Genomic DNA, 6,444 nt, shown 5'->3' on the forward strand with positions numbered 1-6,444 from the left:
TAACGGGTGATTTTTTTGAGGTTAGGATTTTCATGCATTAGTATTTGACAGATCACGTGGGATTTCAGACATGGTGTCAAAGAGAAAGATGCTCAGTATGCTTTGACATTTCATCATGAATAGACTTACTAACGAGCAACGCTTGCAAATCATTGAATTTTATTACCAAAATCAGTGTTCGGTTCGAAATGTGTTTCGCGCTTTACGTCCGATTTATGGTCTACATAATCGACCAAGTGAGCAAACAATTAATGCGATTGTGACCAAGTTTCGCACTCAGTTTACTTTATTGGACATTAAACCAACCACACGAATGCGTACAGTGCGTACAGAAGAGAATATTGCGTCTGTTTCTGAGAGTGTTGCTGAAGACCGTGAAATGTCGATTCGTCGCCGTTCGCAGCAATTGGGTTTGTGTTATTCGACCACATGGAAGATTTTACGCAAAGATCTTGGTGTAAAACCGTATAAAATACAGCTCGTGCAAGAACTGAAGCCGAACGATCTGCCACAACGTCGAATTTTCAGTGAATGGGCCCTAGAAAAGTTGGCAGAAAATCCGCTTTTTTATCGACAAATTTTGTTCAGCGATGAGGCTCATTTCTGGTTGAATGGCTTCGTAAATAAGCAAAATTGCCGCATTTGGAGTGAAGAGCAACCAGAAGCCGTTCAAGAACTGCCCATGCATCCCGAAAAATGCACTGTTTGGTGTGGTTTGTACGCTGGTGGAATCATTGGACCGTATTTTTTCAAAGATGCTGTTGGACGCAACGTTACGGTGAATGGCGATCGCTATCGTTCGATGCTAACAAACTTTTTGTTGCCAAAAATGGAAGAACTGAACTTGGTTGACATGTGGTTTCAACAAGATGGCGCTACATGCCACACAGCTCGCGATTCTATGGCCATTTTGAGGGAAAACTTCGGAGAACAATTCATCTCAAGAAATGGACCGGTAAGTTGGCCACCAAGATCATGCGATTTGACGCCTTTAGACTATTTTTTGTGGGGCTACGTCAAGTCTAAAGTCTACAGAAATAAGCCAGCAACTATTCCAGCTTTGGAAGACAACATTTCCGAAGAAATTCGGGCTATTCCGGCCGAAATGCTCGAAAAAGTTGCCCAAAATTGGACTTTCCGAATGGACCACCTAAGACGCAGCCGCGGTCAACATTTAAATGAAATTATCTTCAAAAAGTAAATGTCATGGACCAATCTAACGTTTCAAATAAAGAACCGATGAGATTTTGCAAATTTTATGCGTTTTTTTTTAAAAAAAAGTTATCAAGCTCTTAAAAAATCACCCGTTATTAAAAGAAGTGCCACCTTTTTGTTGATGGTCCCAAAAAGAACCAAATGCAAACAATGCTTTGGCGAATATTTCTAAGAGAACTAAAGTCCCTGGAACGTTTTTCCAAAGAACAAAACGAGAACAAAAGTTTAAGGAACTTTCTCTCGAAGAACAATTTGGGAACTAAAGTCTTCTCTGAACTATTAGCGACGAAAGGCAGCGAGAACATTACATTAGTTTGAAATGTTTGAATATTAAAGTCAATCAAAAAATTACTGAAACATAATTAAGCAAATAAAGTCAACGACTTAAGCCACGAACGTTTCTTGCACAGAAAATAAAAAATTGTTCCATAAATGGAATGGAACGTTCCCCATAATTGTGTTCTTATTTTATCCTCCTTGAAACAGTGATGCCAGACATTCTCTGTTAAATATCCCACGGAAATGGGGAAAAAATCCCTCAATTACCCACATCTTGAAAATTTATCCCACAAAATTCCCAACGAATTTAAACATATACGTACATGTTTCAGTAGTAAAGAAGTAAACTTCATATAAAATAATAATAATAGTTTGGCGCTTACACATATGTGCTTTTCCTCCAATTTGTGGCGGTCCCCTTGATGTCACACAAAGGGGAGGGACCTACAGTTTTACGCCGACTCCGAATGGCGAGTGTATTTTTATGAGAAGCTGTTTTTCATGGCAGGAATACACTCAGAGGTTTGCCACTGCCTGTCGAGGGCCGACCGCTGTTAAGAATTTTTTCACTCATCGTTTTTCCCCTTTCATTTTTTTGCTCACTCACTAAGGGCCTAAAAGAATTTTTTGGTGACTTTAAAATTGAAGCACATTCATGTGCTATTTAACATTTCATCAGATAATTTGTTCCGCTTTTTACATGAAACACCAGTTACAACTGAAAAGATTCTTTCTTACTCAGCGCTTGAATTGGTTAACGTAAGAAAATTTTCGAAATTGTCCTTATACTTTTTAACAATTATATACCATTTCACTCCACATCACATCTTCAGAACGATTAATTACGTAAGAATGTCGAATATTCTTGAATTTTGATCAATTATGCAACAATAACTGCGTCAAAAGAAAATCCCTTATTTATATGAAGTGTCCCTTTTTTCCCTTTTAATAATTTTTGATGCAAAATATCCCTCAAATAGGGAAATTACCCACAATCTAGCATCACTGCCTTGAAAACGTTCACATTACTTTCTTTTTTATTTTATTCTCATTGGAAACGTTCCCGAAAATTTCGTTCTCATTCTATTCTTCTTGAAAACGTTCCTGAGAGTCTTGTTCACATTTGTTCTTAACGGAAATGTTCCCGAATCTTTTGTCATCATTTTGTACCCCTTCAAAGTGCTCTCAATACTTTTGTTTCCATTTGGCCCTTTTACTTGAAAAATAGTCGTAATTTTTTAAGCTAAATTTTTTGCGCGAAAAATAATCGTTATTTTTTAGTTTTATTTTTTGATCAGATAATAGTTATTTTCAGAGTTTTATGCTAGGTTTTATTTTTTGTTTAGAAAATAAAACTAAGTTAAGTTTTAAGTGTTTTATTTTTTTTCTAAGAAAGCAAAAGTTGCTTCTGGTGCTTTCGTTAAGGAGAGACAGTCAGCAAAAACATCGTCAAATAAACATCGTTAAAGGTAAATACTGAAAAATACTGTAATAGTGTAATAGTGATTTTTCTTCCTGTTACAGTATTTTTAAGCCAACTTTATATGAGCTATGTTTCCCGTTCTAAAAAAAAGTCTATAAATTACCCTGGTATACTAAACCCTTGAAACGCCTTAAGTACTTGAAGAATATATTCTTCAAGATGTACAAATAATCTAGTGATCCCCCACGCCGGAATTTCTAAATGCATTTAAACGGTAAGTTATCTTTTTCCTGACTTCTGGCTTTCCACTGATTACTGCACTTCCGCATTTCACAATAAATTCCAGATATACACGATCTACACCGATTTTTCAAAAGCCATCGACAAAGTATCACACTGTATACTTCTGCTGTAGAAGTTGGTCTCACTTGGTTTCCATGCGGCATTACTATTCTGAATCAATTCATGTTTGTGTAATAGGAGATGCTTTTTTTATGTTGTTAATGCCACTTTGCAGCCCTTCATTGCTTCTTCTGGTGTTCCTCAAGGAAGCATTCTTGAACACCTATTTTTTTGTTCTTTCACAAATGATATTGGGTCCTGTTTTTCTATCGCCAATTTCTTGTTGTATACCGATGATCTTAAAATTTTCGCATCCATTAAAAACTCATCAGCAGGGAACAGATTTTATGGAAATTGCCTTTTTTCTGCTAAATAGATAGAGTATATTCCATTAAGAATGTCCACGATTTAGCTTTCCGTGATTTCATATACTATACACATTTTATTTTGCCTTTTTTGCCTTTTTTCAGATATTTGCCTTTTTGTGCCTTTCCTCCAAACAAAAACTCCATATAAAATGGAGTACAAGAAATGGCTAAGAAATTTTCTTGTGTCAAATTACCTTAAGACAGTACGCAGTTCTTTAGAAATTTGCTGCGCTTTCTAATACGGTAAGGGTGGGTAACTCAGCAAATTTATAGGAGTTGACTCAATGACTCCAACTCACTTTAAGGAGTCAGCTCATTCAACTAACTCATTTGACTCTTTGTATGTTACACTCATTCGTATCGTAGACTCGTTTTGAGGCATAGATGCGGTATAGCGGCCGTTGAGATAAAACAAAACTTTAAAGTGGGCGTGGTCAGCTCCTTTCTACTGATTTGAAAGGTGTAATTTTTTTTGTGTGCAAATTAATAGGGCGGTGCTAGGGGGAGGGTAAAGGTGGAATTTTCAATATTTTCAAAAGCTTATATTTCGAAACCTATTGTACCGAATTTCAAAATGTGGATATGGTTGGAAAGGCAATTGATTTGATATGCACATCTTTATATATCTTACATACATACATATTTCGAGAAAAACTAAAAAAAAAACGAAATTATAAGAATTTGTGAGATTTGACATAACACCCGCAATACAAAATACATGTGGTTGTTGTTGTTGTATTCTTGCCACCACCTTGTATAAATTCGCCTCGTGCAAAAACAAAATGCAAGACTTTGCCATGCTAAACACTGTGGCGAAGCGAGAGAGTTATATGGACAAATATGAGCCACTATGATTCAATTGATTCATGTGAGCCCTACGGCATCAACTGAGTTACTGAGTTACATTTTTTTTGGACAGGGAGTCTGAGTTACCGATTCACTTATAGGAATCAACTCAATAACTCAACTCTGAGTTGAGTTACCCACCTCTATAATACGGTTTTCTAAAGATTTTTTTTGTGAAAAAAGAGTACACTTGGGGGGCGGAAACAATAAAATTCATCCGATTTCGATGAAATTTGATTTGTGCTCTCTATTTTAGTAGAAAACCCTAAATATAAAAAACAAAGGTTTACTTAAAAACTACATAGTTATAAATATTCCATATTCTAATTATGCTTGACGTGATTTTTCCTCTGTTCGAAAAATTATTTTCGTGAAATTACGCAAAAAGAAGCTGAAAATGGGAATTTAAGAAAGTCGAAAAATACATATATTTGCAAAGTCGCGCGAAAGGATTTAATTATATGCCCGAAAACTACTTGAAATTCTCTAAAACATGCGTATATTTTCACGACCTTTTACTAATAATCTTTAGCATCTGCATTTCCAAGTTAATTTTTTGATAAAAATAGAGAAAACACATTAAATAAATGATAAATTTATTCATGTTAATAAACCATGATACTTAAAGAACTCATTGCAGTTGAAAGAGAAACACTTGCTTTAATGGGTTCAGCGCCAAAGGCAAGTAAACTGATCACAAGGTATGGCACTGATTCTAGTAATTTTGTGGAAATGAAGCATTCGTATTGTATTTATGACTTTCACTTTTTCCTCTCTAAGCCCAATAAATTTTTGTGTCAACTGTCAACATGACTTTTTTCCACCTGCCTCCACATAGTCGAAACACTGTGCGACGTCATGGTTGGTGTTGTAAAAATCGGTTGTTGCAAATGCTTTCGTGTAATGCTTGCTAAACACATAACCACCTCGATTATGTTCGTTCACGTTCATACTCAATGTTAGCATGCATTCGACGAAATTGTGCGGCATTCACAAATCCGAGTACGAAGCCTTTATTTGGAGGCCTTACAGTAAATAAAACTCTTTCAAACCGCTTAGAGCGTGTTCAAAAGGGTTTTCTTCGGTTTGGCAATTAGCCCGGATACCCTTGAAAATAGGAGATATCGTTTAGCATGCTCATTTGTCGCCAAACTCATAAATGGGTCGTTCCCCTACTCTCCATAAAATTGCATGCAATGTCCCCTCCAGAATACTTCGTCCTTTTTAATTCTTTAATATAGAATTAAATAACTAGTATTTTAGTAAATTATTTTTTCTCAAGACAAGCATCATGAAATCCTCCGATTAATATTGTGCGACTTTGTTGCTCAGAACGAACCTCTTGTATTTAACTGCATGCTTAACCCACCATTTAAGCATTTCACTTGAACTCGTAGCCAATGTAAGAGATACATTTAAATATGCATAACTTATATTTAAAAGCTGTCTGTATGCGCCGCTTGTTCACCAAATGCACGCCTGTCCTTATGGTACTCGTATCTTTTGACATTAGAACAGCTAATTTCCGCTGTCATGTTTCACGCAATTAGCAACTTTTGCATTTTTAATCTCATTTGAAATGCATTACCTGCGCAAACCCACATTCATACACTGACACACACACACACAGATCACTCGCACACTCGATGCCCCTATGTGAATTCAAGATAGCGGTCGCACGACAGCCGTTGCATTCAAATGAAAAAACAAAAATAAAAAAAAAAACGACTCAACGACTAAATAGAAAGCGCAGGAAAAAAACAAAAAAAAAAAAGAAAATCGTGTGAGTGCAATTTGCAAATGCCACTTGCGCAGTTAATTTACCACTTTTTTATGCCTGCATGCCAAGTGCCGCTACTTCACTTCTTCGCGGTTTTGCCAGTAAATTCTTCACGAACGACCCCGGCCATTTTTTTGCACACATTTATGCATATGCAAAATTCGCATTTCGCATGCATAACTATGCGAGTG

At 36.2% G+C, this 6,444-nt stretch overlaps 1 long non-coding RNA gene across 1 annotated transcript in view; it reads left to right on the top strand.

Annotated features, from left to right (window-relative positions):
* LOC108374559 (uncharacterized) overlaps positions 1–6,444 on the top strand; it is a 16,930-nt gene that overhangs the window by 1,141 nt on the left and 9,345 nt on the right. Inside the window, exon 2 of the long non-coding RNA XR_001849061.1 lies at positions 2,855–2,867. This is a non-coding gene — a long non-coding RNA (uncharacterized LOC108374559). The remainder of the gene's footprint in view (positions 1–2,854; positions 2,868–6,444) is intronic.

Source organism: Rhagoletis zephyria, unplaced genomic scaffold, assembly GCF_001687245.7.
Source record: "Rhagoletis zephyria isolate East Lansing unplaced genomic scaffold, Rhagoletis_zephyria_1.1 Rzeph_scaffold_07842, whole genome shotgun sequence".
In the NCBI taxonomy this organism is placed as follows: domain Eukaryota; kingdom Metazoa; phylum Arthropoda; class Insecta; order Diptera; family Tephritidae; genus Rhagoletis; species Rhagoletis zephyria.